This window comes from Catharus ustulatus, chromosome Z (genome assembly GCF_009819885.2).
Source record: "Catharus ustulatus isolate bCatUst1 chromosome Z, bCatUst1.pri.v2, whole genome shotgun sequence".
NCBI classification, from domain to species: Eukaryota; Metazoa; Chordata; class Aves; order Passeriformes; family Turdidae; genus Catharus; species Catharus ustulatus.
In genome coordinates this window covers 15,743,767-15,769,437 of record NC_046262.2, presented here as the reverse complement: position 1 = coordinate 15,769,437, position 25,671 = coordinate 15,743,767, and the positions used below count along the sequence as shown (strand labels likewise).

Here is a 25,671-nt window from a genome sequence, read left to right as displayed (position 1 = left end):
GGCCAGTTCACTGAGAATGAGTTTAAATGTTATATGTCTATAGTATGATAGTATATGTCTATTACATACAAGCAAGGCATAGTCTCTAATAAAACATGAACAAAGTTGTCTCTGTCCTGCTACAAATCTGATGGATATGGGAATCTCTACCCTGAAAGGTCAAAAGACCTACAATTGTCTCCTAAAGAGACAGCAGCAAATTAACCTGTTCTAATCACTTGAGTCATTATTATAAATCAGCATTTGTTGCACATTTCAATTTGCCCTCAGTCTTCTAGTTTGGTTCTTAAACCATGCCATATCCAGCTGTGAGCCTTGTTTTGAGGATTGCTTGATTTAGTTTGAATGAGATCAGCTTGATGAAAATTGCTTCAGGCTTAGAAACATTTTTGTTAATTACAGAAGTTGTAAGTTCCCATCATACCTATATGCACATCATTAATTGTGGGTTTGCATTCTTTTAAAGTCGACCTAATTGCTTCCTACCTCTAGTGCAAATTGTGTAAGTGTCATAACAATAAGAAAAATGTTAGGCTGGGCTCCAGAGGCTTCGGTATGAATGAAAAACTCAGTCAGCTGAATTCACTATCTTCCTTAGAAGTATTGATACCCTGAAGTACCGCAATTTATGCCTAGGCTGCAGCTAACTTAAATCGTGTATTTCAGTGGCTTTTCCAGCTTTAACACTCACTAAAATCTAACAGCCTCCAGCCCTGCAGAGGCAAGTCCTCCTTTGTTGGAAGTGATCTCCACTTGAGTCTGAAGATAGCCTGAAACTCAGAGAGGTGACTTTTCCTAGCCTTGAGTATGCTTGTACTGTGCTTGAGGCACAACTGTAACACTTTAATGTCACCATAATTGTTGAATGACTGCGCAATATTTTTGTGCCTAGAATGGCCTGGGTCTAAATTCTGAGTTGAAAATAATAACATTTTTTACACTTAAGGTAAAAAGTGGTATTTAAGAAGTACTTTTTTTAAAAAGGAGACTCACAAAATCATGGAAGTAAAAGAAGGAGAGGATAGGAAATAAAAATATGAAAATGCCCCAAAAGTTTTCCTTTTTTTTTTTTTGCCCTTGTTTTATAGAAAGTGATTAGTTGTTTCCCCATGTGGATATTGACTTAAGAACAGCAGCTATAGAGCCCTAGATTTCTGCCATAATCAAGGAATAACCATTTAGTGTAAAATCTCACCATTTCCTCTAAATTAGTGTAACCTTCCACTAGTTTAAAATTCAGACATCATGAGACAGTAATAGCCAGTTCTTGCTGGGCTGATAATTTGTACATAATGTAGCTGTTAATTTGGCAAGTGAAAGCTTCAGGCATGCTGATATTGTGCACGCACCTCTTTATCTCTTTTGATTCCTTTGTGTTCCGTCATCGCTGAAGATTTTTTTCCAACTCCATGTTTCATAACAGGAAGGAAGTGAGCTGAAGAGCTATAATGATTTCCATCTAAACTACTCTCTTTTTGTCTGCACTACAAAAACTAGCATCCTTTTGCCAACATTTGCTTAGGCATTTTTCAAATGAAAGGAAATTATAGGACTGAGAATACAAAAAAGAAGCAAAATCTTCTTCTTACCATAAAGTGTGCATTGGAAATGAGTGAGTTTCCTACTGTTCAGAACATATATTTGAACAGTAGGAGACAATGAATGCCCTAGGATTGTCTCCTGCCTGGTGATACAGTAGAGCAATCAGAAGACAGAAAGCTGTTTGCCTCTTGGAAAGAAAAAAATCAGCCCTTCTTGAAAGCCAGTGGCAAAATTCTTTATTGTCATCTCTCCTGTGATGTTTCCTGACTTTATTCGACTTTTAAAGTTACATACAGCTATCTTTTCCTCTGTGATTTCTGATCCTGTGGTTTTCCCTGGAATGTATAAGATTCCCAAAGACAAATTGTTGCAACAGGGTCTGTCACTTCTACTACATTTGGGGAAAAAAATCTTTTTTTTACAGTTTTGCTTTTTAACTATACACAATATTTGCTTATAGGAACTTTTTGATGAACAAAGTGAAATCTAAGTGTCTCAAGTCATTACTTACCTTTAAAAATCACTAGTGCAGTTAGTTTATTTCTTTTCCAGTTTCTAAATCATTAAGCAATGTTCATATCACATGTTTTGTTTTGTTGGGGTTTTTCCTACAGCCACAGGAAACTAAGAGCTTTTAGGAAAATTTGTTCAATTAATTGACTGATTGAAGGACAAATACTCTAGAGAAACAGTATAAAGCAGTTGTGGTTTAAACAAAAAACTTTGAATCTTGCCAGACATGGTATTGTTGCATGATTAGTGTAAGTCCACCCCTGAAGTTCCTAAAATTTCTATTAATTTAAGTGCTGCACTTTATAGTTCTAACTAATTGCATTTTAAAGAGGCAACTTATTAAAATTGAGCTGATTGTCCGTTAGTATCAAGTAGTGGCAAACGTTCCAGTCTTTAAAATAAAGTTGGCACATTCTGTTCTGCAGAGAGGCTGAGGGTAAATCTCATAGGAAAGGTGTGTTCTTCAGCCCAGAGCTCAGGTCATTTTTCAGACTCCTCTTATGCCACACTGAGGTTCTGCCCCTCACACACAGTTGCTGAAGCTGTGAGTGAAATTCCATTTCATGCAAAGGAACATCACAAGACCAGGCTGGCTTTGGTCATATGCAAGGGTTAAATGCAACACTCTGAACAAATTTTCCAGATAGATATATATATATACATATTCCTCCTTAAAAAAAAAAAATTAACCAAGTAAAATAGACATAATGTTCTTGGGGGGGGAAAAAAGGGAAAAGAGGAAGCAAAGAAATCAAAGTAAGAAATACCTTCAAATCTATGCAAATACAGAATTTGCTTTTCTTTCACGGTTCAATTCTTTTGCTATGAAAACCTATTACTATCTCATCTTTACACAAGGTCTTTGTGGTATTTTGTGCAATTAAGTAAATATTTTTCCAAAATAAATTTTAAAAAATAGAGAACATGAATCACTAATCTAATAAAAGTAAAATCTTAAAAAAAATAAAATAAAAAAAAACCTAAAAAAAAATCCACACCCTAACTACCAAATTTTTTAGTGTAACACTAAAACCACCAAATAATTGGGGCATATTTTTTCTAAAAAGCATGATTGACTAGTTAACTTCTCTCACAAGTATTTTTATTTTTCTTTCATTCACTTTAGAGTCAGGAAAAAAAAAAATATGACAGACGCATAACTGAGATTCTCTGACTCTCATCTCTAACCTTGTCCAGAAATTAATTGACGAAGGTGCAGTAAAAGCAAAAAAAAAAAAAAAAGAAAAAGGGAAAAAAGTTAAAAAAGTTCTCCCTCAAGCCTTGAGGGCTGGGTGTGCTGCAGCAGGTAAGGTCAATTTCTGTAGTAAATGGATGATAAACAAATTAAACAATTGGCATAATGCCCAACCACCTCTGATTCACCAACAAAATGGTTCTTTGTGAGGGGACCAGCTGGGAAAAGCAAGTATAAAGGAAGTGGGGTGAGATCTGAGTTTCTGCCCCTAAACCATGCAGGATCTGTTCTCTATCATGCACTCTCATGAGGAAGGAATATTTAAAAATGTTTGCAGTCCTATGCATACTCATACTCTGTACCTTGTACCTCATTCATGTATTCTACTCTAATTATGGGTTCTCTACCACTTCAGGAAGATTTCCTAGGCGTCACCTCAGGCGTATTTTGCCTTAAATATTCTACCAAATTATTTGCTTGCAAACAATCTGTATACAAAAATAAATACAAGGGTTTAATTTTCAGTTGCAAAAAAGCAAGTGCATAGGAAAACCCATGATGCCTAATTAGCTGTAAATCTCAATGAATTAAAGCCTGGTGTCATGGCTGTTATGGCAAACACAACTTACATGTTTCGTATTTTTTTCAAAAGCAGAGAAAACAGGACTTGAAATTCAGTCTGCTGTCTAATAGCTGTGAGACAGCAAATTGCCCTGGAGCACTGTGGGCTTGGCAGCAGTAAAGGCCAGTAGCATCCTGGTGCATCAGCAAGAGAAGTGATACGATTTTTCCATTCTCCTCAGCACTTTTTCAGCCACACCTAGAAAAAACGTTCAGTTTCATCCCCAAGTTCAGGAGAAATGTCAAAAAAATTGAGAAGGTCCAGTGGAGGGCCACCAAAATGGTTAAAACTCTGGAGAACTTCACATATGAAGAAATATTGATGGAATGGAATTTATTCAACCTAGGAGGCTCAGGAGAAACTTAATCAGGCTCTACCAATATTGTGTGTTTATTTATGAAGAAGGAGAAGATACTCTGTTTTCAAGGGAGCCTAGCAACAAGATAAAGAGAACAACTTGCTTCATAAGAAATTCTTTTTGGATATAAGAAAAATATTCCTCACTTTGAGAACTGAGCATTGCCCAAGGAAATGTTGGAAACTCCCATGCATGAAGTATTGAATACACGGGTGAACAAGGACCTGGAAAACTTTGTCCAAAGATTTGAATTCATTAGAAGGTTGAACCAGGTTCCCAGAGGTCCCTTCCAGCATTTTAGCTAATGACTTCTGATTTATTCAGTTTTTCTTTCTTGCTGTTTTTTTGAAAATCCTATCTTTTCCATAAAATTACTCTTACTTTACAAAATTTAAAAAAAAAAACAGGCAAAAAAAATATTTATGGTATATTTTATGGTATATTGGTACTCAGTCCCTCTGCTGGATTTGAAAGAGCATGAGAGGGTCATGTGAAAGAAAAATGAGAATGTGCTCTTTATCTGACTCAACTGCTCATGTAATTTCCACAGGAGAAACATATAATGAGGCTTTGAATTTAAGCTACACTGCCTCTGGGTTCCCCCCTCCAGCTATCAGGCTGAAACTCGAGTCACATTACACTTATACAAGAGTGGGATTACATTCCCCTAATGTGGTAGGATTAAGCCAAAGGAGGTGGAACAGCTTTCAAAGGAGCAACTTCAACACAGGGGGCCAAATTCTACTCTCAATTACACACATGTGACTGTCACAGTGATTTCAATGGGGATACTCAGGTGTAACCAGAGGTAGAATGCCTTTGTGACATGGAGCAGATGTGAAAAATCCAAGTGTAGATTAACCATGAGCATCTGACTCTCAAACAGTCAGTGTATTGTGGCTGGCAAGCAACGGAGCTTTAAATAGGATCAGGATCTACTGCACTCAAATATAAAACTACCTTCCATACTGAATTCATCTTCAGCCTCTTGCCACTGCTAGAAAGTACAATAAAACTAGAGTAAGAGACTGAAAAATGAAAGTGAGATTCTGGAAGGTGAGATTCTCTTCTCATAGACCTTACAATTTCTCTGCATGTTGAAGCATTTGTCTTGCCTCCAGCAATACATCACCTGTAGTGTCAGTGATCAGAGTTGCTTTATATCCCTCTTATTTTAATTCTTGCAATTTTAAAAGTCAGTGTGTCGCTTTTTCTATCTTAGAGGATTTTTTCACTTATCTGTGCATTTCTGTCTCCATATAAGTTAGCAAGTACAATAAAACAGTAATGAAGATTCTGAGTTTGAAAGATTTATGTAAGTAAAAGAGATTTTAACATGACTCACAATATGGATCCCTCATTTGAAACATAGTGGACAAACTTTACAGTAAATTTCGTTAGTGTCTGTAGAAGAATTTAAATTCAACAATATTAATTCAGACCAGCAATACGCCGAAGTGCTAATAAATTGTGTCCTAAGTGGCTGAGGTACAGTCATATTGAAGGGAAGGGAGAAATATCAGTAGAAAAGCAAATTGCTGACTGGGATGTTGCTGTCCAACCCGTCTGTCTAGGATCAGCAAACCTGAAGCAAAAGGCACCATCCCATGCAGAGACTCTGGCTGTACTGCTTGTGTTATGTAACCAAGTGAGCAATGCTGGCAGAATGAATCATGCCATGGGTGGTGCAGCTGCCTGTTACCCAGAGGGTGAATCACACAGCCCTGGCTGTGCCTACAGGAGCTGCCCAGCCCCCTGAGAGACACACACTGAGACCTCACTCATAGTCATAATGCAGGCCACAGGAGAAAGAAAGGGGAAGAGCAAGAACAACTAATCTGGCAATAAAGTAGGGATTTCCTCTAAATCAAAATTTAAATCCAGGTAACTCATGGTAACTTGCATTAAAGCATTTGTTCACTATAGGAATAATTCTCATTGAATATTTTGTTTCCCTAAGAAACATTCCTATAGTTCTTCAATCAAGTGATTTCACTATCACTTTTTGAGAACTGGCTGCCTTCACCTCTTCAGCCTAGTACTGAAAATCAGAAAGGTAAGAACAGAAACAAAAATTAGGAATAGAAATACACATCAATGACACCTCTAGAAATTTTTATGCTCAAACTCATATTTGGATCATATTCTTTAAAAAGTTGAACATCAGGAAAGATTTGCCTCTAGTAATGCTGTGGTTCTATAATTTTCATGAGTCTCCAGCAACAAGTTTCGTCTCTCACTATGCGCTAGACACCAGAATGTTGCATATCTTAGCAAAATCATCCAGGTGAGGAGGCAATGCAATTAAAAACTGGAATACTGGGACATTACAAGAGAAGACCTCTAGGTTTAGGCTGAAGTATCTTGTCAGAGGAGCGAGGCCTGGACCGAGAAACTGTCCAGTGCAGCCCAATTTATGTCATTAAATGTAGGATAAACTATTTATCTTGGAAAAAAAAACCCAAAAGACTACCTCTTCACTGTATTTGGCAGAACACAAGAGGAACCATGCAGCTATTACAGGAAAGCCAGAAAGACTAAACTGCCATCCTTTCAGGTTGTGACACAGCTGTTCAGACACTTCTGAATTCCGCTAGCATTAACTGAATCCATCTAAAACTGCTTCACTGGTATCATATGAAGAAAGCACTACATCCTGTCACCCACATCTCTGTAGCATATCAAAGATTCAAATTCTGATTTTCATACTAAGTAACAACAGAAAATTAAATCAGAATATTTGATTTTAAAAAAATTTAGCAAGTAGTTAAGCAGAATATAAGCCAATCATCTCTCCAGGGAAACCAAACAAAACCTACACAAATAATGTATTTGTTATAATGCAGAGAGGAAGAATTGAGAAAATTATTTCACAAATAATATTTGAATGGTACTCATTTTAACCCTGCTTCACATAGCTGTCACTTAAATTTATTGTACCTGACTGCCCTTTACCATTGCGATTAATGCTAATAAAAAAAAATCTAGTGGTGTTTTATAACTTTGTCAAAAAAAAAAAAAAAAAAAACAACCTGCACAGGGCAAGTGGGTGAATAAAAATTTGCAGCACTGACTTAGAGCCATAAATATTACTGATTAATAAAGTGTGGCTCCTGTGATATAATTACTCTTCCCACTGTTTTATTCATTTGGGGCTTGATTGTGAGTGGGTGGAGTCAGTGTTATTTTACCATAAGTAGGCACAAAGATGCACTTGGGTCTTTTTGGAAAATATTGAATAAATTAATCTCAGTGACATTCAAAATGTGTAAGGATCATGAACACCTTCACAGATTAAAACAAAAAAAAAAGAACAGCAAAGATATTCTCTTTGCATTTGTCTTTGAAAACAATTTAAATCATGCTTTGTCATGGCATTCTCTCTGTATTTTCTAAGAAATGTGTAATTTCTTTCAAAGAATGATTCAAGAATAATTTTCTTCTCAGCAGAGGACAGCAAAAATCATAAACTCCAGGTTCATGAAAGATTTTGATAATGAGAGGACTAGAAAAATAAAATATGAGCAATGAAGAAGAAATAAAAGAATTTATGGAGATAATATTTCTGCCACCTATTTATTCTGTATCTTTGAGTCAGATACTGGAGCAGTCCTGTCCTTCAATATATATTTAGATGGCTCCTGTTAGTGACTGTAACTCCAAAAGAAGGGGCAGATATTAGTCTACAGTTTTATTTTTGTATTATATTGAATTCAAAGGTAGCAAGCCCGTGATAATTAGTTATGTTAGTGGCACATTTTTTCTGTGATCATATTGGCTTAGAAGTTTTAATGAAACAGAAGAAGAACAAAGGAAGCAATTTCATTAGAGAAGTTATTTTGTGATATAAATTTAATAATAGTTAAAAGACAATATCTAAAATGTTAGTTTAGAATATTTAGTTTTTTGTCCACATAACTGCAAAATAATTCCAGATGTGTCAAAATCTAAAAGACCAAAAGGAGCATATTGGGGGTTTTTGAGACAAGAAGGAATAGCTTTAAAAAATCATATTGAGACATAACATGACTTGGGACTAGAGGAAATTGTCTGCTATAGAGACATTTTATTAGGTAAAATGTTGTAATTCAAGAGTGCTGAGTATGCCGTAATTCCTTTTCTCTACTGCTTTGGTGCAGTAGAAAAGAAATCCCTCTTTAAGAAGGCTGACCAGTGAATTCAAGGTCATGGAGAGAATAATGCAAGCACGGAAGCAGGGTACATAGACAAATTTTGGTCAAAAGCTGAAATAGAAAGGAATTTTGTCCCTGCTTCTAGGTCAGTTACTCTCTCCTTTTCACAATATCTGGACATGTGTGTTGATATTGCACTTGTGCCTAGTTTCCGTATGTATTTGGAGACCACATCTACCTCTATCAGGAGTATACCAGGATGAGGAGAAAATGCCATTATCCTGGCTATTAAAAAGTGATTTAGTGAAAAGGCTGGGTTTAGTAGAAAAAACAAAAACTCACTTTAATACCACCAAAACGTTCTTATCTACAAATAGTCTGTGTGCTTTATAGTGATAGAGGCCTCTTGTAAATATTTTATTAGTTGAGTTCTAAATGTCATAAATATATAGGTTTTCTTTTTTCTCCAGTGGGAATAGGAGTGGAAACGCAGTTTTCATTTGAAATTGTCACTTACCCAAATGTTTTATTGCCATAGTGCATGAAAACATATTTTTGTAGTTAGCACAGAAAAATTCCAGTCTGGAGGTAGTATACCATGATGGTGAAGAGATCAGATCCCACATCATGGGTTTCACTCTTCCTGGAATTATTTCTAGTCCAATCATTTATCATTTATTTCATTTACTTGTCTTGGAGCAATAGAGTAAATTTTTGTTTTGTTTTGTTTTTTCTTTTGGGTTTTTTTTTGTGACAAGATCTATCCCAACTTTTCTATTTTCAGTATCGTATCAGGTTATGCCAATTCAGTTCATGCCTAAGTTAATATATTTGGACGAAATCCTGGATGATAAGAAGGAGGCGTTGCCCTTATCAAGGTTTTTGAAATACGGTTTCCTTAGGAATGACCTTCACTGAGGGTACATTCTGTGCATACAAAGAGTAGAGTCATTAATAAATTATATACAATGTAGGACTTGAAAAATACATACAAGGTAGGCAAGGCTTTGTAGTTTGAAAGACCTGCATGAAACTGTTAATGTATGATGTGACATGAAATAAAAGTAACTGACCATACAAAAAGTATTTCTAGAAAATCCAGTACCATTTGAATGGAAATAAAAATCAAAAGGGGAAGTTAGCATAATAATGTTATCTTTTTATCAAAGATTAGAAATTAAGGTAGCAAAATTGTTCAGAGTTAACAAATGAAGAGGATATAAAAAATTTTGAATTTCAAATTGTTTTTGATATGGAGTATTCAAACTACAACTTCAAGGATAGTAGATAAGAATGGTACCTCATACAGGTGATATAAACATAGATAAATCCATCTTTAAAATATTCAAATAATTATTAACATGTTTATTTAAAAGGTCATTATCAATCAGTCAAAAACATTTTACTCCACAGAAATATTAAATTCCGTTTCAAACAGAATGTTTAATCTCTAGCACTTGTGTATTTATTAGGAACAAACGTATTATAGGGGGTTGAAAAAAGGGAGATCTCAGTCTTTCAAGGAGAACTTCGAGGAAGTGTCAAGAACCATCACCTCCTGTGAAAGAAAAGCGGGCAATATCTACTATCTTCACATCTGAACAAATGAGTCAAAACTTTATTTTAATAAGGAGGACAAAGGTTGGAAATTGCAAGGACTCAATCATCCTGAAAGTGATGTCAGTAAAATGAAATTCTGTGTTCAATGAGACAAGACTGACTCCTGATCAAAAACTACAGCATCATATCTGACAAGATACTTTTATCCTGTCTCTAACAAAAGCATAAGAGAACAAGATGCATACACCCCTGAGAGAGCTTTCTACAGGTCAACAATGATTTTATTCCTTTGGCAATTTATTTACCCCTCAGTACCCATTAAAACTTGTGACAGTGACATCACAGAGTCAATAATTATATGTTGCCTGAAATTATAATTTGCTTTTGTATCTGCTGCCTGATAAACTGGAGTGATAGCTCAAATCATAAATAGATATTTTATTCTTTGATTTATCCAATATCGTGACTAGCCAAGTCTGGCAGGTTAAGAAATTATTAGAGGGGTGGTGATATTGTCAGGGTTTTGGTTACTTAGATCATGGGACTTGTTTTGGGAAGCCTGGTCTACCAGGGAAGTATGGTGTCCACATGACAAAGAAACAGAAAAGCATCTTTTGTCAGGGAATTTCCAGGATGATGAAGTGGGCTTTAAACTACATTTGTGGTGGGAAAGAGCCACCTATCCATGCCAATCCTACCTGTCAGATGCCAACACCAGTAATGGATGTCAGGAGCAGTTCAAAGGTATTTCAGCTGCTTCAGACTGTGACTCAGCATTATACAGATGGCTCAAATGCCTGTATACAAACACTCATACCATATGGAACAAGAAGAATTATAGACTTGCACATGACTGCGTGAATATGATACCGCTGGCATCACAGAGACATGGTGGAATGGTTCCTGTAACTAGAGTATTATGAGATTATTACTATGTCATAGAAGGTTGTAGGCTTTTTAGGAAAGACAGGCTAGGCAGACAAGAAAGGGGCATAACCCTCTGTGTCAGTGACTGGCTGGGAGAATATGGAACTCTGGCTGTGGTGCACGAAGGGTCAACCAGAACTTTGTAGGTCAAGATTAAAGGGAGTATGGGAGCTCTGGTGCAGGCCACCCCACAAGAGGATAGTGTCAATTAAGCCCTCTATAGGCAGATAGAAGCAGTGTCACACTCCCAAACCCCTGATCCTCATAGGGGTCTGCAACAACCCCAATATCTGTTGGAAGGACAAGACAGAAAGGCATGAGCGTCTAGGAGGTTCCTGGAATGTGTCAATGACAACTTCCCCATTGAAGTGATAGAGGAGCCAGCAAGGAGAGGTGTGATTCTGGATCTTGTGCCCAGCAGCAGGGAGGAGCTGGTGGGGAAGGTGATGCTGCAATAGAGCCTTGGCTGCAAGGACCACCGTGTGATAGGGTTCAAGGTCCTCATGGCAGTGGAGATCATGCTGCAAGCTAACTGCCCTGAACTTCAGGAGATCAATTTGGCCTCTTTGAGGACCTAATTGGTAGAGTTACAGGAGACAGAACCCTGGAAAGCCAAGTGGCCCAAGAATGTTGGCTAATCCTTAGGGACCTCCTCCACATTCAGGAGCAATGCATCCTGGCAAGGAGGAAATCAGGCAAAAAATCCAGAAGGTCCCCATGATGGATAAGGAGCTGTTGAGTAAACTCAGAGAAAAAATAAGGGAACAGATAGAATTGAGTCTGGTCAGGTATGACCGTAGGAAGGGCTCCTTAGATATCTTGCAAAAATAAAGGAATGACTAGGGCCCATGCTGGAAGGAAGCAAGAGACAGGTCTACTCCGCATAAGTAGGAAGCTGAGGTTCTCAATTACTTCTGTGCCTCGGTATTCAATGGCAATTGCTTCAGTCTCATTACTCAACTTGAGAAAAGTAAATGCAGGCACTGGAAGAAAGACCCTTCACGCCCTGTAAGAGAGGGTCAGGTTCAAACCATCTAAGGAGACTGAATGTACCCAAGTGCAATGAGATTCTTCCGTGGGTCTTGAGAAAACTAGCAGATGACATTACCAAGACACTCTCCACCATTTTTGATAAATTGTGGCAGTCAGGTGAAGTTCCCAATGACTGGAAAAAGGGAAATAGAACCCAAATTTTTTAAAAAGGAGAAGATGGAAGACCCAGGGTACTACCGACCAACTAGCCTCACCTCTGTGCCAGGAAAGATCATGGAGTAAATTCTCCGGAAAACTGTGCTTAGACATATGGGAAAAAAAAAAAAAAGAAAAAAAAAGGGGGGGGTGTGATTTGGGAGAGTTGATATGACTTTACTAAGGGCAAACCATGTCTGATAGGTTTGATGATCGTCTGTGATGGGGCTACAGCTTTGGTGGACAGAGAAGAGCAGCTTATGTCATCTACTTGGATCAGTGCAAATTATTCGGCGCAGTCCCACTTGCCATCCTAGTTTGTATATTGGACAGATGTGGATTTGATGGATGGACCACGCAGTGGATAATGAACTGGCTGGATGGCCACACACACAGAGTTGTGGTCAACAGCTCATTGTCCACATGGAGACCAGTGACAAGTGGTGTCCCTCAGGGATTGGTCTTGGGGCCAAGACTGTTTCACACCTTTGTCGGTGACATGGACAGTGGGATTGAGGCACCCCCAGCAAGTCTGAGCTCAGACACTGAGCTGGGTGGGGCAGTCAGCACAGGGGAGGAAGGGATGGCATCCTCAGGGACCTGGACAGGTTTGACCTGCAAACCTCAGGGAGTTCAGCAAGGCCAAGTGCCAGGTCCTGTACCTGTGTTGGGGCCATCCCAGACACACCCACAGGCTGGGCAGGGAAGAGATTGAGAGCAGCCCTGTGGGGAAGGACTTGGGGGTGGTGGCTGATGGAAAACTCACCATGAGCCAGCAGTGAGTGCTCCCAGCCCAGAAAGCCAAACCTGGCTGCATTGAAAGGAACATGGCCAGCAGATTGAGGGAGGGGATTTTGCTGCTCTGCTCTGCTCTGCTAAGACCTGTAGCGGCCGGTGCCTGGGGTCTATCAGTCCCTGGCTGCCACCGATGTCCTGGATAGAGGGTCCTGCAATGAACAGCCCTTCATGGAGTCTTAGGCAGTCTCAGCCACAAAGGTACCAAATGCAAGCAATGCCTGGAATTCAGGCGATCCGCTCTTATAGTGATTTCAGCTCTGAGCGATTTCAGATTGGCTTGTGAGGTTCCTCAGCCGGTGCAGAGATGAGAGACTGGGAAGTGTTGTGTAGAGGTTCCACAGAGTCCTTTACAGTCTTCTTCTGCCAAGGGGAGTCCAGGCACAGCGGCATTCCACTGAACTGGGTAAAAGTAAGGGCTGTTATAGAGATGGTATGGCTTGACAGAATGACCAACGGTTTAGGGTTGAGGGAATATGACCAATAGTTCTACAAGGAGATAAAGCGGGGGTCTGAGGTGGGGAGAAGGGTTTCTTAGTGTAGTCACTATGATTAGGCAATTCTTCTCTAGGGGATAGTTCTCCAAGGGGGCCTTGCTGGGGACCCTGCTCCCTCCACAAAGACCCCACCTGGAGCACTGCATCCAGCTCTGGGGTTCCCAGCATGAGACATGGAACTGCTGGAGCAAGTCCAGAGGGCCAAGAGGGGAGGGCCAGTGTCATTGATAAGGGCAATAACAAATCTTCCCTATGAAGACAGGTTGAGAAATTTGTGGCCATTCTGCCTGCAGAAAGAAGGTTATGTGGAGACCTCATAGCAACCCACTAGCATCCAAAGGAGCCTGCAGGGAAGCTGAAGAGAAACTCTTTGTCAGGAGCTGTAGTGATAGAGCAAGGAATAAAGGATTCAAAATGAAAGAAGAAAAATTTAGCTTAGATATTTGGGACAAATTCTCTATTGCAAGGGTGGTGAGGCACTGGAAAAAGTTGCCCAGAAAAACTGTGGATGCCTCATCCCTTGCAATATTAAAGGCTAGTTTGGATGGGGCATTGAGTGGGAAGCACCCCTGTCCCCAGAAGGAGGGTTGGAAACAGATGGTGTCAAGGTCCCTTCCAACCTAAAGCATTTATGCTTCCAGGATTATTTGAGCCAATTATTTTATGGTGGAAGAGCTTTCACTTTCTTCTATAAGAATATTTTGGGTATTATAGAGTTAGTTAGGCTTCCCTTTAAAAGTGAGTTGGGTTTTTACAACAGACCTGTCATAACTTACTATTTATTTTACACTCCGTAATGTAATACATTATTATTTTCTTTTAAAGTATTAAGTGTGGGTTTTTACTAAAACTTCAGCATACAGAAACATAGGCATAGAACCTGTGTATCTACTTCGAATGCAAATGTACTCTACTTTTACAGGTATTTCCAAAGAGGGGAAAAAAATGCTATTTTCAGTTTTGCAAGGGATTTGGTGCAGCATAGGCTTATGCTCAGTTCCCTCTTCCTCTGACACATCCAGTAGGTCTGATTCCCAGTGAGGTACTGTGTAAGATAGTGTTTATAACTTGTCAACCTATGGTGGCTGGTCAGTCCTCTGTTGCTCTTGTTAAGAGCAATTATATGTCAGGCCTCAGTGCCCATGCAGATGGCAGTAGTTTGCTGAGGATGTATGAAGTGTGTCAGTAACTGGTCATGTCAGTGTGAGGCTGCTCTCTTTCAGTGACTTTCTCACTGTTTCCTTACCTGTTTTGGGACTCACCAGGTACAAGCTATATTCAGCTGCTGATGATTGTGATCATGCTGATCCTGCTGCTGCCATGTGGAGCTCAAACAGGATTTCAAGCAACTCCTCTGCTGCAGACGGAAGCAGACAAATGCTGCTTTTGAGGAAAACAGCACTTTGGCTTACTTAATGAAATTAAAGTCTCAGTGGATATTTGTTTTGCATTATACAAAAATGACTGCATCATTTTTGGGACTGCATCCCAAATAGCTGTGGGATACTTCAGGGTCAAATTCTGGTTTTTACCCATCAAATTGTATTCATACCAGTGAAATAAAGCACTATGAAAGTGAGAGTAGTAAGTCACCATCTGTCTCTATATTCCAAGACATTAAAAAAACTAGAATATATTTGGTTGTGTAGTTATATTTAAAATATGTGATGTTAGTCTGCACATTTCAGTAAACTCGCAGTCTAGCATATCATGACAAAGAATTAATAGTGTCATAACACTGGCATATGATGGAAACATTGTAAGTATTTTTTACAAAGCAAACATTGTCCTTAAATGAAAGCTCCCAATCTAGTTGAAAGAAGAAACAGTTAGAAATTTATTTAATATTAAAAAGCAGGAAAAGCACACTAAAGTCCACAACAGCCTTGCAGCTTGGGTGGGTTTCACTTGATCCTTAGAAAAGTATACAAAGCCTCATACTCTGATCTTCTGCTGTATAATCCTATACCAAGCAGAATCTCCAAACCTCAGACAGACAATCTTCCTGTGGGAAAATCCCTAACTTTTCTTTATGATCATGAATCTTGCTAGGGGCAAGCAGAAAGAACATTTTAGTGATTAAGCATAGGATAGATTCTTTCAAAATGTCTTTGAGGAGGACTAGCTTAGTCATTAGAAATGTAGTATTTTTAAACATCCTGGATCAGCTCTTCAGTCTGCCCCAGCCTCTTTGTGTTGTGGGTGTGGTACAAAACAAAGAAATTGCCCTTGCAGGTCTCCATCACACCTTCATGAGTTTGAGTTGTGTTGTGAATCTGAACACAACAGTGTACCTAATCAAGGCAAACTGTGAGAAGGAAAACTGCTATGGATTCTTCACTTGCATTTAAATTCTGGTTTAGATGGCAGTGAACTATTTTGTAGCATCTCTATTGCATGCTGATGAAAAATATGACCAGAATGAGCTCCTAATCATTAAAACCTCATTATTCTGGGAAAAGAAACCATGACATTGCCCTTCTGCTCTTCTCACCCCTTCCTTAGTTTCACTGTTTTATTCTTAGTGAATAATAGTGAAAATAAAGCATATCTTTCCACATGCTGCGAAATATTTATATTGACCACACCACCCTACCACTACTTTCCATAACATTGTAGCTGGTAATTTTAAACAGTTCGAACAACGGTTTGCATTAAAAATCCTGGTGTGATTCTTTTGCACTCTCTGATGCAGTCTTCCATTGCCAAGAGATTTCTCCTAATATTCATGGAGTCGGTTGCATTACAAATTGCAATTATTATCCAAATTATACTACAACATGCTTTCAGACAAGTCTACTTGTCTAAAGCTGCTGGTGTTTAACTGAGTCTGTAGAACTGAATAAAACAAGGATTACCAAAGTGAATTTGAAGAGGTTACAGTACTTAGAGTTCTGTGTAAGGTCAAGCTCTTGCATAGGAACTGTTCAATTGCTCACACACTGCATTGAACAGCTGCACAGCAAATTCAAGAGTTTGGAAATTTCTCAGTAAACTGTGTTTTTTCTGATACAAATACGACAAGGAACTTCTGACAAGCTGAGGAAGAGGAGACCATATTTACTAGTACTCAAGAAAGAAACACAACAGTTACAGAATGAAGAGAAAATCTGTAATAACAACTATTACAGACACAAAGAGAGTATTTTTGAAAATTAAATATTCTAACCTCTAACTAGAAAATAACTTCACAAAGAGGGGCACAAAGCCTTACCAATGCGCCTCAAATAATTAATTCTTCCTCTACTATCTCCTCTTCCTCACTCCCCAAGAAGACTTGGTCATGTACTGGAAGTTAGTGTATTCTGGTATTCTGGCTACGTTGGCAACAGGCAATAACAGAGAATACCAGAGAACTCAGAAGCAGAAACTTGGAAAAACCTTCTGACAGGCTTTTCTTTTCCATTTTCATATTGTGTCTGCTCCAACTTATGACTGGGTACTGTAGGTTTCAGGTGTGGACAGGTTGTGCAGGTGGATGCCCATGTTCTCATGCAAACAGGTCAAAATTATGTTTTAAAGCTCTACTTGGAGACCAACCAGTGGCTAGCAGAGCTCTGTGAAGGCTGCTCTCATGTTCCCAGCAAAGTACTATGCTAAGTGAACAGAGATGGCACTCTGACAAATTTGCTGTAACAGATCATTGCAAAGATATGTGCCAGGGCATGGATCACAAGAGCATCTTCATCCATTGATAACAAATGTCTAAGAAGTAAATGAAGGGGAAGTGTTCTGAGGAACCTGCCTTTCATCTGCTGAGATGGGATCACCTAGCTGCAGTCAAAACAACAGTAATGCTTCCAGTTCAGCAGCCAGCAGAATCCCCAGCGAGCAGGGCAGGCACAAGCTCTGTTCTACCTGCTGGAAGTGTCCTTCAAGCTATGGCAGTTCCTTCAGCCTGAATCAGACCAAGCTGTGGCCAGAGACATTACAGTCATTTCTCAGTCTCACCCACACACTGACAGCAATGACCAAGTTAAACGAGGCAGAGATTCATAGTCTCCCTTTTCCATGCAGAACCCCTACAAACCACTCTGAGACAGCTGAGACATGGAAGCTGTCCAGATCTTTCCTCTTGTGGAGATTTTGGACCCCATCTGACACTGCAAACACCCTCCACAGTGGTAGCCACCCAAAGAGGGGTTTAGGAGTTTAAGCAGTTAGGGCCCAAAATACGATCCTCAAAACTTTGTTTAGCTGATGATCAGTACCAGACATGAATGACCTCTGAAAAAGACCCAGATTTCAATGCTGTTGTTTCTTAAACACCCAGAGCTCTGCTTGCAGGGATACCTACTCTGTTTCTGACAAGGCACATACTTCAGACAAAAGCTATCCTCCAAATTATAGAAATAGAAAATCATTACATTTAGAAAAGCCCTCTAAGATCATTGAATCCAAAGAAATGGACTCAGAGAGGCTCTCCATGACAGAGGTTTCAGCCTTCAAGCTCTTGATCCCTCTCTCCAGTCTCATATTCACCATTGCATAACTTCAGTGAATGGGATGGAAGCACCCCACCAGACACACAGCAGCCTCACATGTACACAGGACTGCCTTGGGTGGTGGAGGGATGCATGGCTTTATCAGGCATGAAGGGAGCTTGAAACCAGGTATGCCACATCCTGAATAAATGCTGAAACCACTAATGTCTTTCAGAGCAGGGGCAGCTACTACTCCAGGCATCTTCTGAAGTTAAAAATAATACTTTGCAAACCCCAAATTAAGAAAAAAAAAATTTGACAGGTGCACTTCAGCAAGAGCCTTGGCTATAAATTCTGGGAGGTGAGGGATGACTCTCAGTAGCACTGGGGCCGTATCCAGCACAACCTTTACAGAGATGGTGCCATGTGCTGAGCTCTAGCTTTATGGACAGAGGTCTATATTCTGTCATGAAGCATATATGAAGATCCCATGCTGACTGAGGAGATGGAGAAGACCCAGGCAGAGCTTTGTCCAAGCAAGTCACAATATCCTGCACATAGATGAGTCTGCAGACTGCAGTTGGAACAGCCTGTGCCAAAGGAAGGACCAAGGAGTGTGGGAACTCAGGATGAGGAGCTGTCCAGAGCCAGGCTCTCACACATCTGGAGAGTTCCAGGTCACAGCCCAAGCAGTGCAGTGGGGAAAAGAGCAGCAATGCATTAAGGCAAGGGCAGGCAGCCACACTCCTGAGAACAGTCAAGTTTCAGCTCCCTGATTCAGATTCCCAGCAGTCTCTCTTCCCAGCATTGGCCTCCCTGCCAATGCTCTCTTTCCACTGTAACAAAGGCATTATGAAGTTTATCAGGGACACCTGATCTCTACCTATCATCGACAAAGCAGTTCTCATTGTCAATCTCTCAATGCCTCTTCCCACACAGATGTGAATTTAAGTCAGCTCTATGTCTTGGGAACTATCCTGCCACAACTGTTTTCAGCATCGCTCCAAAGAAGAGAGTACCTGTCTAACCATCCCCACCAAAACAAACTCAGTCTATGCTGAGGAGGAGGGAAACATCCTTTCCCAGAGAAGTTCTGCGGGCTCTTGACACCAGTGAAACCCTTCACCAGCCCATGCACATCAAGATTGGACCATGAAATAAGAGCTCCAGTACCAGAGAGCATTGTTAGGGTGTCACTGACGGTCACAGACCTGGTGGACATAAGCCACTTCCAACCTCCCTTTTGCTCTTCCATGTTTTTCTTAAAACTGTGTTTACTGATCTACTGCACCTGGCAGTTTCACTGACCTAACTGGAATCAATAATTATTTGTTCCTTTTAGACTCCACAGTCACAAGAGTTTATATGTCCTCTGGCTCTATTCACTTTCATTGCCAAATAAAAAATATCTTGCAATACTTAAAAAATGTATAAGACAATGATTGACTAGAGGGCAACTCAGATTAGCACCACCTCAATAATGGAAATTATTGAGAGATAGAACTGGAATCAGGTAACTCAACAAACTTAGTTCATCATCAACTGGTTAAATTTTTATTCTCTACTTGATCAACAGCTGTTTTAATTACTGCCTTTTGTCCAGCGTTATATTAAAATGCATATCAATCTAGAAATATCTCCTGAAATATAAGGTATAGAGTTATCTTACAAAATAATTAAAGGTGAATAAAACCCTAGTGAAGAAACATATTGCTTTAGTGACTATAATAGACAAACATTTGATCTTGCAGAACAAGAATTTCAGTTTTCAGGGGGTTTTCTGTCCACACTCAGTCCTTGCAATATAAAATTTGAAATGATAATTGCAATGCTGCTACCTGTCATACTCTTTCATTCTTAATTCCCACTTCTTCTATGAAGTACGTACTGAATGAAGAGACCAAATTCTCCTGTGAAAGTGGGCAACAATTTCACCATAGAAACAGGAATAAGAGCAGTGCTGAAAAAATTATTTTATCATAATTTAGCATTTAAAAGAATCAAGACTTTCCATCTATATTAGTCAGTTATTACTGCAGAGTTGTATTAGCGTCACTATGTTGTTTTATTTACTTTTATGGGCTATAAAAGTTACAGAATTGCTCTAAGGATATGTGAGGAGCACAGTCCGTTGTATCAGGCACTACATGTCTGTGGAAGAGCCATAAACATCCTCAAGTAAATACCTGTTTAAACGACACAATGATTTCAGAAAGAAATGTTTTTCTATAGGCAAAATGTTCACCAGGGAAAAAAAAGCCAAACTGATGAAGAATATTTTTTATTTAATAGTTATGAGAAGTAGTATCTGTCCTTCATAATCTTCTGGGCTTGTGGTTTGTTTTTCTTTTTTCTTGTTTGGTTGGGTTTTTTTTTCCTTCTTTTTTTTCTTTTTCTGGTTTGATCTATTTTTTTGCCTGGGTAGCGGGGGAGTCGGGGTGAAGGTTATTTTTTTTGTAATGATCTAGTAAGTTGAATTAAAACTGCAAGAACCTTGGCCTAACATAATCAGCTTTCGAGAACCAATGCACTGTGAGACTAAGATCCCAAATGTTGAAATTTCACTTTCAGGACTAATTTAATGACCTGCTTTGAAGTACCTCTTAGTAGCATTGGTACCACAAAGAAATATGATATGTAGCAGTCCTTGCAAAAATCTAAATGTTCTTTCCTTTGCTAGTATATAATTGGCAGAGATTGCTGACTTTGAAATGGGATGGGTTCAACTGAATTGAGGACACATGACTCTCTAAAAGTCCACTGGGGCTTTACTCAGAAAAAAAAAAGATCAGAGCATAAAACAGCTGTGCTTATTGGAATGACAGTCAAAGATGCCTTGAAAATTAGTTCATTAGAAGAAACACAGTGAATAGAGATTTCAAAACATACTACTCCTGTATGAACAGTGGGATTTAGTTGTTTTCCTAGTTTACATTACCTAGTAAACCAGTAAGAACTGGACTCAATGCTTGACTAAAACACATTTAAGCTAATACAACAGCTTGAGCTGTTTTTGTTGATCACAAAGTGCTCAATCCTGGTCATCCTGACTTAATTATCGGTACTATCCATAGATTTCAGAGAGAAGAGGCCCAGCCCTGAATATGGTTACTTGATTAATTGAAAAAGCTCTAGCCTTTCAAGTGCCCATGTTGTCAAAAAGAAACTCTGCATCTTTAGAACACCTCAGATCCCACTGACTGTGCTGTATGTGAAGCCTGGGATCATTCTGCAACAACAAATTGGGTGGCTGCTGAGCTCAGGATGAGCCTGAACTTGAGTCATACCAGTAAGGTCAATCCTGCAAAACCTTCCTTACTTCATATCACAAAGATGAAATACATGCCAGTTAGACCTTCAGACCTGATATGGGACTTAAAATACAATCTAGGTAATATGTATGTGGTCTTCAACCCCAGGACTTGCACATACGAAATTTCCTGAAGGCAGCAATAAGCAAGACAGAGAGTGGTTGTTTAATTTTAAGATTTTCTCTACTTTCAGATGAGTTATTAACTCCTGTTTCTGATTCCCATACCAAGAGAGATGCTTTTACTGATGCGCCAATATCTTAATAGGGTTTTTTTTGTCTTATAATAGAAAATTATAACATTTAAATTAAAATATGGTAAAAGAATAAGGGTTCTAGGAAGGAAATTACTTTTTCCTATAAAATCACATTTTATATGATTTTTAAACACTTACTCTATATGATTTCTATACAGATTTTATACACTGATTTTTTACCCCCCCCAGGAGTTTTTGTCACTAGCTGCAACGAGATTTGGGCTTGAGCCTTCAAAGTTATGCATTCCTGCCTCGCTAGAGGTTAGCAGCAAATCTTCCACTACCTTTCTAGAAGGCCCTATGTAAACTGGAAAGTTTGCTCCTGCAATTTCTGATTCACTAGAGTGCTCTAATGTTAATTACTTCAGATTATTTACAGAAAGATCTTCAGTATCTGAGACCTCAATTTGTGTCTTCAAGTTAGGGGAAAAATGTTTGGCCTCCAAATTTTAGAGTATTTTTAAGTGCCATATATATTGTAAGATCTTCTCCATATCATCATATCTTTGGAAAAAGGTTAATTTATGGGCTGTAGTTAAAACCTTCATAAACTTTTCAAGTTAATTCCCACCATATTTTACTTTATCATGCACAGTGACACGTCAGTATTATCTCTATATACCTGCTAAGTTTAACACTTTTCAAACAACACCTTGTATTTGTGACAGTTAAAAATAAACACAAAATTTTACCCATGAGAAGAGAAAAAAAAAAGGTGGGGGTGGGGGGGGAGTACCAGGATCATGGTTAAGATTCCTTTTCTAGGAAATGTTGTTCTCTTGATCCTGAATTCCCTGAGTTATTGGGAGTTTGAAATGGTTTAAATGTGTTTGATAGAAAATTATACCAAGGGCCTTGGAATATAATTTGCTCCATGCACAAGGAAATTTGCAACTACTAAATCTAGAAAACAGCACTTATTCACGAGCGTCCTAAAATGCACAGAGAGAGTTCTACCCACTGGTAAATTTCGTAATTCCACATTAGGAGACTCAATTACAATATCCACTGCAAATAGCATATCAGTGCATCATAGTTACAGCCATCAGCTCCCAAAATGGGATATCATGGCCCTGGACTCAACCACACTGAGAAACAGCACAGTTTGAAGAGGAATTACACAGCACATCAGCTGGCATTTCAGCAGAGAAACAGCATGGGCTCATGCACTGTTCAGGAATCTGAAAATCCACTATCCAGCCACTCGACATTCCAGGAGAGTTTGAAATCTCATAAAAAACCCAAACGACTAAATGAAATGAGTGACATCCAAGCAAAAGATGCTTCTTTCTCTTCACTTTCAAATGTTGCTTACTTTTGAGTTAAATGCTTTTATTGATTCTAACCACTTCAAACAAGCTTTACAGCTTGCAATATTCACAGATCCAGCATGAAGGACCGATACAGAAAACAGTGCTCTAGTCCCAAAGAAGATCTTTTATCTAAACTGACTTTCTCTCATTTAATTGATTTGCTTTGATCATTCCTTAAGTTTCATGAACAAGAGCAAGTTTGGAAATTTTTACCCATTCTTTGCAAAACTTCAATTGGGGAAAAAGAAATCCATAAAAACTTGTATTTACAAAAACATACGCACACAAAGAGTGGAGGGGGTGTTGTGATGGGGGTCGAGAAAGCAGTGGTTCTGATCCCAGCGGGCCTTGAGCGTCCACTGCCGCTTCCTGCTTCAGAGGCGGCCCTTCGGTACCCGGGGGGCGAGCGGGGCACTGCAGTGGCGAGCAGCTGGGTGTGGGTTTGACTGGGCAGCCGTCCGGTCATCCCTGCCCGGCGGCCGGGGCTGGGGGAGGCTGGGCAGCGGCAGCGGCCGCTCGGGAACAACAAAGTGGGCTGTAAAGCCTCCAGGTGGTGGGTGTATTTGTTGTCCTGTCTGGGAGGTGCGGTGGCTCCCCGGCCCCGGCAGATCCTAGTGCTGCTGTGGACATTAAGAAAAGTCTCTTTTGGCTGATTCCAAAGCCAGATAAGGAGCCGCCGAGTCACCAGCTATGTCTAGACACCGGACCTCACAAGTCAAACGGCTTGTTTGGATTAGCCTTGGAGATCTACCGACCTGAACAGCCCTCCTAAAGAAAAACCACAGTAACACCCTATTTTCCTCTTCCCATTGCCACACGAGGTCTGCCCGGAGCTAGAAGCCGAGTTCTGCTTTGGCCCTTGTCTCTTATTTCTGGAAAATTTTCTGTCTTCTCTCTTTGCCACAAACATACCTTTACCCCTGTTCTGTCTTTCAGAAGAAAATTAAACAAAGAAGAGACACTCCAGCAAAATTTCTGTTTTGCAACCTTCCTCCTTGCTTTCCTCCTTCATTGCCTGCGCCCACATCCCGGAGAAGAGCCGGAGCTGCAGGTGGCTCCTGCAGCGGCAGCCGCGGCGGGGTGCGCCCGCTGGAGCTGCTGGAGCCCGCTGGAGCTGCTGTCCCGGTGCTGCCGATCCCAGGAGAGCGGGCCCGACGCGGATCTGCAGCGGAAAGGCTGCGCGCCCTCCTTGGCTCCTTCGCCCTCCCTCCCTGGCCTAGAGCGAGCACTTGTTTTGTGGCCCTTAGCCGCTGCAAGAAAATTCAAGGGAATTCACAGGACACTGCAGCGTGGTGTAAAAGCAGCATCTTTCGGCTGGGATGCTGCACAGAGCAGCATCCAGAGCCTGCCTCCAGCTCCGGCACGGGTTGGAGGCTCGGAGAAAAGTGCCTATTGATTTTATGCTCTGCCCCTGGCTAATGAGGGCAGATACCGTGCAATATGGAAAGATCGGGCATACAGGCGAGCTTTCTCCGTTCCCAACCACGACCCCCACCACCCCGGAGCCCGCTTCCTTGGGAACTGTCTTCTCCTCCTGCACTTCACAAGCCCTGGGAGGTGAGGAGTGATCCTCCAGAAGGGCCGGCACACTGGGAGCTGTTAAGTTTATGTTTGTGGCGCCTGAGCTCAAACAGTCATTCAGTGGCTTGCTCTGTTATCAAGAAAACAACAATCGGCAACAATCAGTAAACAGGATCTCTTTCCAGCCCCTTTATTAACTACCTACAGCTCCGCTAAAGCACGCAAAGCGCCCAACAGCGGCATCTCTCACCGTAAAACGCTTTCGGCGTTTCGGGCGTATAGAGAGGGCCAGGGAGGATCAGTGCCCGTGAAACCCACTTGGTACCACGGACCCTGACCCCCCTCCGGCTCCGTCCCGGGCGCTCTGCTGGGGTTGGGGATGCTGCGGCCTGAGGGCTGGCATCGCCTGACATCCGTTCTTAGGTAACCCGACGTGAATATGCTAATAAATGTACGCATACAGATGTATATAAATGCAAACACTTACTGTTGAGGTGTTTAACTGATCTCAACTCTGGAATTCACGTGCCTGGGTTCTGCGTCACACTGCCACGTTGGCTGGGGATGCTGAGAGCTAATTAACCTGGGTACAAATATTGAAATGAGAAGAGTTTGAATATTGATCTCAGTGTGTGCAAACAAAGTCCTCAGAGAAATTATAGCGGGCTCATTTGAGCTATTAAGAGTAGCTGCAGCAAGCAGTAACCCGGTAGGTCTGGGACTGCTAATCGCCGCCCTCGGTCCATACCGGAAAGAGAAATCAGAGCAGAAACCTAACAGAGCGCCATAAGGACATGCATTTCATGAGGACGATCTTTTCTCTCGCTTATATAAATCCTGCTGCCCAAACTCAGGAAGCGTTCTGCTGTGGGCAGTAGGATGATCCGCTCAAAAGTTTGTCTTTATTTTCTTCAGGGTGGAAAACACTCCAAAGTCTGTGGGGGCCTCACAAATGCATGTAATGAAAAAGGGAATCAAAGGTCACAAAAGGAAAAAGAAAAACCCTCTGAAAATCAGACGAGTATTGTTGAATCGAAGTTTGGAGGGTGGGGGTTCCGGGATGACCGCGGTGCGCGGGCCGCAGTGGCCGTGGGGACGAGGAGACCCGGGAGTGGCCGACGCAGACCCGACCCGAGCCTTCCTACCCCGGGCAGGGCTAGGGGTGTCAGGCAGGCCCTGTGAGGGGCAGGAGCCTGGCGGTAGGCGTGTGTGTAGGCACATCCCGAGTGGCTCCGGGCCCGCAGCTGCGGAGCCGCGGCAGCGCTCCGGCTGCAGGGACGCGCTGCTACCCGCTGTGCTCCAGGGCGCAGACCGGGGACTGACAGCCCAAGCGCCAGCCCTGCTCCCGGCGGGCAGCTTATCTCCACGACTGCCCCAGCCGCCCGGAGGGACGCCCAGCAGGGCTGTGGGGCCTTTCCCTGGCAGGGGACGACAGCCCAAAGCCGCCCTTCCCTCCTGCGGGGCCCGACAGGCATCCAGCCGGCCCCGTCCTTCCCGGGGCGGGGGACAGGGGGCC

General features: G+C 40.9%; 1 long non-coding RNA gene across 1 annotated transcript in view; it reads left to right on the top strand.

Annotated features, from left to right (window-relative positions):
* LOC117010986 overlaps positions 1–25,671 on the top strand; it is a 119,318-nt gene that overhangs the window by 88,523 nt on the left and 5,124 nt on the right. The window lies entirely within an intron of this gene.